Source organism: Papaver somniferum, chromosome 9 (genome assembly GCF_003573695.1).
Source record: "Papaver somniferum cultivar HN1 chromosome 9, ASM357369v1, whole genome shotgun sequence".
Taxonomy (NCBI): Eukaryota; Viridiplantae; Streptophyta; class Magnoliopsida; order Ranunculales; family Papaveraceae; genus Papaver; species Papaver somniferum.
The window spans coordinates 150,731,220-150,740,258 of record NC_039366.1 but is presented as its reverse complement, the minus strand read 5'-3'; the positions used below and the strand labels follow the sequence as shown (position 1 = coordinate 150,740,258).

Below are 9,039 nucleotides of genomic sequence, written 5' to 3'. Positions count from 1 at the left end.
AGAAATTATTCTTGACTGAGTTTCGTGTGTGTTGGAGACCTATGTTGCCTTAGGCTTGGCCGACCACTTTTTCGTGTAGCCGGATGATCTTGATTGGATATATAAGATTTTTTTTGTAGCGTTAGTATCTAGTAACTCATAACCTAATACTATCTTATATTAAATGAACCTACCCGAGATGATAGCTACCTGATATGGAGCAATCTTAAATTTGATAGGTTTCATGTGATTGACCAATAGTTTAGAATTATTTTATAAGTTGAATTACACAAACTAATAGGCCTAAAGTCAATATGAGTCGAAGGATATTCAACTTATGGAACCAGAGTTTGATAAGTAAATTTCGTACTAGTATCAAACCTTTGAGTTTTAAAAAACTCTTGCACCACGAAAATAATTTCCTTCTCCATAATATACCAACTGAATTTATAAAATCCAGTTTGGAATCCATCAGGCCCAGGGGCCTTCCACGAAGGTAATTGAGTAATAATAATTTTTATCTCATCGATACTAGGGATTTGTAACAAATGTTATCTTCAAAAGAAATGCATGGAGTAATAGTAATTACTGATTTGTAACAAATGTTATCTTCAAAAGAAATGCATGGAGTAATTCCTTCGAGTAACTGAGAATAGGTGGTAATCTTACTAATATAAAGAAAAGAGTCGTTCTTGGACCGTGGCCATCCTCAATTACTAAAATGCCCTTACTTATTTGCCGAACAAAACCTTTGAAACAAATGTTGGAACCGTAACTTGATGGCATAATAGAAAACCATATTTCGTTTTCTCTTTCGTTTTCGGTCTCAGAACTCTTTTCGTCAAAACACCTCCATCACCTCCGCCATGATTAAACCAAGACGTCCACCATGAAAGAAGAACAACGGCTACCACAAAAATCTAAGATTTCAATCCAGGTTAGTCTCATACTACAATTTTATTCTTCTTTGATTTTGGGATTTCAATCGCCGAACTTCAACTCATTTTTTGACCTAAATTTTCAACTTTGATTGATATGCTTCTGTTTGATTGAGATGATTTTGGTTTAATCATCCGTCGACAACGTTGGTTTTTAATTATCATGCTCAAAATGGAGATGATTTTGGGTTGTTTCCTTTCAATAACATTTCTTGATACTGTGTTCAATTTGATGGATAAATTTATTGTTTCCATTAAATGTGGTTGGTAGTATGTTGATCACTGATAACTGGAATCTAATGTTACGTAGTAAAGATTGAACATTTGATTCAAAATGAAACAAAACCTCCCCTTTTCAGGAATCCATTCACTTTGCCAATTTGTGAACCATTTATTGTTTGGTAGTTTGAATAAGTGTTTATATCATGCCAATTTAGCCTAATTTTGGTTTCTTAGACTGTTTAATTATTCATAACAATAGCAATTCGGTAAATACCGCTTATATTGTAAACAACATACCAGCCTGGGTACTACTGTTCATAAATCATTTTGCATCGTTGATAGTGTTGTGTAACTTCAGATATAGCTGCAGCCTTATCACAGTGGCTAGATAAAATTTCCCATGAGAAAAAACCTGATAAAACTTGATTTTAGTGGCAATGTGTCGGATATACAAATGATGAGTTTGGTGTATGATTTCCTCTTTCCATTGAAATGGTTCGTAATTTTGGATTGACGCGATTGCACTCCACATTTTTGTTTGCAGGCAAAAATGATAGCAAAGATCTTTTTGACATACTGGAGTCAAATAAATTGAATACTCATTTCAAAGAACTCATGGTGGCCTCACAATGGAAGGAGGTAATTTTGACTGTAACAACTAACTTTTTGTTTTTGTTTTTGCAGTTGAATCTTGCTGCTTTACAAGTATCCACTTTTACTTGAGTTGATAGTTCAATGTCATTTTGCAGGTTGCAGAATGATTTTGCAGGTTGCACCCTGCCCAAATCTTAAGTTGATGAGAAAATCGTAAGAAGGTAACTATCATTTTTTAAATTTAAGAAATATAAGTTTTATAGATACTTATTACAATGAAGATGCAGGTCAAACAAATCAAAAGTGAAAAAAAGATAGGGGTTACATAGCTTTTAAAGATTAAATTTAGAGTTCGTCATTTATTCTTGCACACAATGTAGTGTAAGGACTAGAAAATAGAAACCTCAATTGAAGGATGTTGATGGGAAACCAAAGAAGAACTTGACCCCCGAAGCATATGTAGACATTTTTCTTCTTCTCTGATTAATCATCATATGATTTTTTTTTTGTCAATTTGTTATTTTGCCTGAATTTGTCTTTTTTTTCCATTGAACCAAATAATTAATGTTGTTGGTGCATATTGCGAAGTGGCTGCATGATCGTGTGGTAGTAGCTGATCGTAAGACTTGATTGGTCGAGGGAGATAATGATTTGTCTATTTATCTGATTGTTGTCTTACATTTCTTTGACAATCTTTCAGAAATTTAAGCATTGGAGACTCTTCATGAGAGCCTTATAATATCGAGCAAGCTTCGGCGGTGGATTGATACCACAGTGGATGGCAGTCAACAATACTTCCTCAACTTCGACAGTTGATTGATACCACAATCGTTGGTTGTCAACAATCCAATCTTTATCGAGGCTGCAAAATTAGTTATGTAAATGACTGCTTTAAATTGAGATGTTTATCGTTCTGGAATAAGTGGATGCAATGAAATTGCGTTTTCTTTTAAGAAATGTTTATATGCATCACATCTGCTAACAATTATGTTTTGAAAAGTTTTTGAACGAAACAACAGGCATCAATTCACAAACAGCAGGCGCATCGCGCGTGCGTGTTATACTAGTATGTTGAAAATAACCAACTAATAAAGCATCTAATTGCGTCCTTTCCTTGCACTAGATTCCTAAAGAATTTTGCAATGAAGCTGTATGATTCATTTCCTTGAATATACTTGGTATTTGATCTCCATAAGCAAAATAATTATCCCTATAAATCTGTCTAACATGCTGATTAATCACATTTTCCCAATGAGAAAGTCCAATATTTAGTCCCTTATACTGAGGTTTGAGCTCAGCTTGAGAATTAGATTCAACTAGAGATTGCAACTGGTAATTAAGATTCTTTATTTTTCCCCTAAATACTTCCAAAAATAAGCTGTAATATCTCGATATTCGGCAGTGGTTGGCTGAATGGAATATAAGTAATTGTTTGTCCTTTCCTAACACCGAGGCCTGATGGGTTCACTTGATTGAGTTGTGGGAAAATACTTCTTAGTTAAGCGTGCTCGGGAGGGGAACGTCGGAGATCTGGGCTTGTATATATATTCCGGAGTCGAGGACGACTCCAATGTAAGGTTGTAGTATTGTAATACCTCGATTCGGCAGGTAAGGTTCGTCGATTGGAATATAAGTAATGGTTTGTCCTTTCCTAACACCGAGGCCTTTTCAGCAAAATTGGATTCACATTTGACAGAAAACTCTGCAATTAAGCATGCTCGGGCGAGAGTAATCCAGGGATGGGTGACCTCTTGGGAAATTGTTGTTGGATAACCTCAGCGATGCCCGTTGAAAACTCCACACTTCCGGATAACCGCAATGGCTAAATAAAACAGTATCGGTGGAGGGACGCGTCATTATATAAGGTTCCCCCAATCTTCCAATGCTTCTTGTATAAGAACAAGTTTATTACGAAGGATATTAGATGTTAAATAATAATTATGATATTTCCAAACATTAGCAATACCATTATGACATTATTTATATACAAACCAACGTTTGAAAAGTCTAAAAGTCCTTCTAGTTCAGTGAGTGAAAACATTGCTAACTTGAAGAACTGGAGAGCATGACCTGGACCTACATGAAGTAAATTAGCTGATTGTGCATCTGGAAGATGTTCATGCCAAAAAGAATTTCCTAATACCCTATCTAATCTAAACTTTATTAGTTAGTCTCCTTGTTTACGGTTAGACCAAGTATGAGGGTTACGAGACCAAACATCTGTTAAACCCATATTTCGAATAATCTGAGTAGCATAAACATTTTTTTATTAGAACTACTAGTACCTCCCTCTTTCTCAGAGTTTGCTAAAGTTGTATTAACATCACCAATTAAGATCCAGTGCATGTTATACTCTAAGAAATATTTTAAACAAACATTTGATTGAGAAATTTTATCAATTTAGTATAGAAACAAGTAATGACTACCCCTAAAAAAATAACCCCAAAATAAATGTATACAAATGAACAAATATATGATGAAAATTACTAAACTAGAGTTATAAATAAAGAAAATACCCTCTAATGCAGAAACCATAGCAATGGATAAAACTGAAGATAATAAAGTGGATAAAAACCTGTTCATTGCTCCCAACATCGTAACCATATGTTTCATTAGTTTCTCACTGCTTATTACTTTCAATATAAACCCCTGAAACAGTTACATCCACTTCTAGGGCACTTGCTACCTACTGGATCAACCATGCTCTGAGAAGGATCCGTGATTGGTGCTTGACTAGATCCTTCCACCGTAAGTTACTTTGAAGATCCCCGAAAAGCATCATCAAGTCCTTCGGTTGGATCCCCATGAAAATATATTAAGAATACTAAGTTCATCCTTTAGTTGATTAACAATTAATACACACCGTCTCCAATGATGATTAAGAACATAACATTTAGGACAAATTTTAAATGGTTGATTAAGATAGTGAAATATAACTTTAACCTCAGTACCATTTATTCTTTATACTCTAATAGCTCTTCTGCAAGGAGTATTCATTGACATTTGAGTAGTAGCAGCAACCCTCCTTTTGTTTTATAGCAGTACCATTCGGTGGATCAACTTTACATACCACTCCCGTCAGCCTTCCCATCTTCTCAACAAAGGATCTTGTTTGAAATTCCTGTAGTTGATTCCATAGCTCAAATTCATCCACCACATGAGTCCAGTCTAACATGATTTGCGTCTATTGTTGGATCCTAATGCCACATGATTATCATAAATCCACTAAATGAAGAGAACCTTTTCTTGTGAATAAACTGCTTATCAAGTTCATTTTCCAATTTAATGATGTATATATTCTTGTCATGGTAGCTAAAACGAAATTATACAACATTTTTCCAAATTCTCTTAGCAGCAGTTTCAGCAACTTCTACTGACATTGTATCTTCATTCAAGACCTTCTCTATAAAATTGTTAGGCTAGTTATCAATTCCTTCTTCTATGTCAACATCATGATGAATTACCACTCGACCATTCAAACATGAACTTCCCATTTGAGATGTGATGTGGGTAATTGAGTATTTCCGGGAAGAAGCATTCGAAATCAGGGGGAAAAAAGAAAATATTTGGTGTGAAGATTGTTTCTTAAAACGGAAAAATCTATAAAACTAAAGAAAGATACATGCTTGATAAGACCGGGGTTAATATAAGCATGCTTACGAGAAACCCATATTAGAAATACACGTTGCGCCGGATACTTTGAGATATATACCAAGATTAGAATTTCATTTGGATGAAATCAAGCCAAAAAAATCTATGATTAGAATTGAGGAGTACAAAACACATAAATCAATTTTTTATAGAGAAATAAATTTATTTAGACAAGACATCCTAACAAAAGGAAATTGAAAAAATAAATAAAGAAATCGTAAAAAATAAAGCAATGAAAGTAAATGAGCAAACATATATAAAAAGTAACATCAAGAGTTATCAATGGCCTAAAATCTGCAATGGATTAGCTAGAATTAAACTCCAGATGAAATCCCGAAAATCATCTCAGAATCGCCTTAGGTTAATCGGTGAGGAAGAGGGAGAAATTATATGTCGTCTTGACCTTTCATTGTAAACAACTGTATTTTATTCTCATTATATTGTTCCCAGTAATGTCGATTCGACGTCTCTCAAATCTCAATTTCTTTCTTGAACCAATACCTTTTCGTACTGATAATTGAACTTTGATGGTTGGTCGCGTGTTTTTATGTGCCTAGCAAAGGTATCATCACGACACTCGGTAGAAGTTCAACTGGCGGTGCAAACTAAGCAATTTAAACTTGTTATTTTATTTGTTAGTCTTGTAGATCTAATATCATGCAAGTAATTTTAAGAAACCTATAGGGGCTCCAAGTTTTTGGTTCCAAGGGCTCATAAAATTAAAAAATCGGGTCATCAATAGCAGTTTCTGAAACCCTTTATCCTGTTATTTTGTTAATCCCCAATTAATTAGTGCTAACGATTAAATTAACTAAACTAAATAAGGTTAGTGATTAGATTAGACTAATAATTTGATTTATGTTAGTGTTTGAAAATCAAAAATAAAATAAAATGTTTTTTGAAAATTTAACCTAGGATTGTGAAATCTAAACGTAAGCACTACATACAGTTGAATAAGCACAATATACACACTCTCAGGCCACTTAAAGTTGGGAAATAAGGGTAGTTATGCTACCTACGTTGGGAAAATTAAGTTCAAGTTTTGTTTTGAAAATTTAACCTATGGTATATAAACAAACCCATAAACAACATATATGGTTGGAAACTTCCAACCGTAGGCAAACTTAGGGTAACATACGATTGATAAAAAGTACCTACAGTATGAAAAATCGGGTATGAATAAAATTTACTTACAATAGGCAAATAAAACTTCCAAACTATGCAATGTTGGGAGATTAGAATTAAAGTATCACTAATTTTTACCTAATAATTCGATTATATTTATAAATATTACGTCGAGGATCGAAATCGTAGTTGGGAAACTACATAATCCCAACCGTGGAATTGACTTACGGTTGAAATCTTGGATTTCCCTATTATATGCAGTTCTGAAACTGAATTCTAAATCCCGAATTTGATCAAATCTATCGTTCTCATGCAATGAGTTTTTTATTCGGTTCTTACATGATTAAAGTCATTATTGATGCCCTTATAATCGGTTTAATCAGCAATGAATAAATTTAATAATCACGATTATCCTTGAAGAAGAAAAAATGAAAGAAGGTGAAGAAGCTGAACAGAGAAAAATAAGCAATGGAGGAAGAAAAATCGGTTTGCTTTAGATTTTCCTTTTTCTTTTTTCTTTTTTTGATGGAAAAAGATCATATATTAGCTAGCAAATATAGTACAAGAGATTTACAAAGTCGTTTTTATCGAAAACATTAGAATCTATGCTAGATTTATGAACTTATTGTCGCATGTTATCTGACTTGTGTTGTAGCTTTTTAATCCTTGCCTCCTTTGCAATGTAGTCGCTGCTGAGTTATTCTTGCTCTTAATATATTTCACTTTAGCTTGAGGTAGATCGCTCAATATTGTCCTTATTTCTTGCAAGGTATTTTCCGCTGACCACGAAGAGTCTGTGCTTACCTTATTTAAATTGTCCGCCAAAGCTTTTGCAGTCAGTTACTATGAACACGCTTGATAATATATTTTATTTTAACCACGTAACAACCTTTAATAAGGATTTTGCTTATGCGTGGAAAGCTGACGTTGCCCACTCCGAACCCGCAGATAGGTGCATGAAAGTCTCTTCATCAGCTGAATATAGAATGAAAGCATATCCCATCGACAAATCCTCTTTCTTAAAAGAAGCGTCAATGAAGATTATCTAATCCGAATTTAGGTTGGACCAAGAATAATTGGTTGAGATTTTATGTTGTGTTTTCATATTACTTTGAAAGGTATTTGACGGGAAAGATTGTAAGAAACTACTGATTTTCCCTATTAGGTTGGTTGGGTCTGGGTTTATTTTCTCAAAGACTATTGAGCATCTATATTTCCAGATGAACCAAAGTATGGTAAAAAAAAAAATTTACTTGAATATGGCTCAAGTTAGTCTCCACAATCCACCATTTAACCCAGAAATAAATGTGCTGGGAATGTAGCTGGAGATTATATTATTTAGGGATAGACCAAACCAAACTTCTCTTGTAAACGGGCACTCGCAGAAGAGATAAAATTCTGGCGCTTGATTATTACATAACTGGAAAATCATGTCGATGTCCTTATTATGTGCGCCTAGTCTAGCAGATATTGGGAGTACTCTTTGTGATAGTTTCCAGATGGAAAGTCATATTCTTGGAATTTCTTGAATTCTTCAAATCTTATTCCATGGGAAATCTAGACTGTTATTAATTCTTGATCCTGATTGGCTAGAAAGTTATAAATATTTTTGGCCGTGAATTTTCCTGAGTGATGGTGCCTCCATCTAATGATGTCTTGCTCTTGTTTCCTTGGATTTAAAGCTTGAAATTTTTTCCCTATCCTTTGGAAAAAAGAATTGGTTTAGCTTTTCCTGATCCCACTTATTCTGATCCGTTATTAGCTCTTGAACTCTTGTTGGCGCCTGATCTTGCAGATTGGGGACTTTTTGGATTATATCTGCGTTAGGAACCCATCTGTCTTCCCAATTTTTTCACTGAAGCTCCGTTTTAGACTTGCCAAACAAAGTTACCTTTTTGTATGCTGGTCCAAATCTAAGACAAATTCGAAGTTCTGGATTTTTCTAGAGGGCTTGCCAAAACAAATTGTTTACTTTAAATTTAAGTTTTTGTTTTTAATTAGATTAATAATTAAAGGGTATTTTTTGTATTCTTGATAGATTAGGTCTCCCCTCATCAACATTTAAGACATTTGAATCCATAGAAGCCCCCAAAACCAAGCCCTCAAAACCAAATCGTCAGACCCCTTATACTAATAGGTTTCCATTTCAATGTTAGCAAAGCCCGATATTCATCCCAAGACAACAAAATGGGCCTTTGCTGACATAGGTACCAGAACAATGTCTATTGCAAAATTTTCTGTTGTCAAAGAACGATTTTTTGGGGACCATGGTTTTTTTGGAGGGACCATGGTCCTATTAGGCCACCTACCCTATAGTTATAAGGGGTGTCCTAAAGTATTGAAATGACTAACCTACCCTTAACCTAATTTAATTTAAAACCAACCCAATAACCACCTATATATATATATATATAACCACCACCACCTCCCACCATCGCCGATTACCACCACCACCACCTCCGATTATCACCACCACCAACCACCGATTACCACCACCACCACCGCCGATTACCACCACCACCACCAACCA

General features: G+C 34.5%; 1 long non-coding RNA gene across 1 annotated transcript; it reads left to right on the top strand.

The window, feature by feature from the left end:
- The first annotated feature begins 774 nt into the window (after positions 1–774).
- Positions 775–2,841, top strand: LOC113307791. The gene is made up of 4 exons (XR_003339319.1): positions 775–916; positions 1,684–1,778; positions 1,889–1,954; positions 2,434–2,841. It is a non-coding gene; the product is annotated as an uncharacterized LOC113307791 (long non-coding RNA).
- Positions 2,842–9,039: the final 6,198 nt, after the last annotated feature.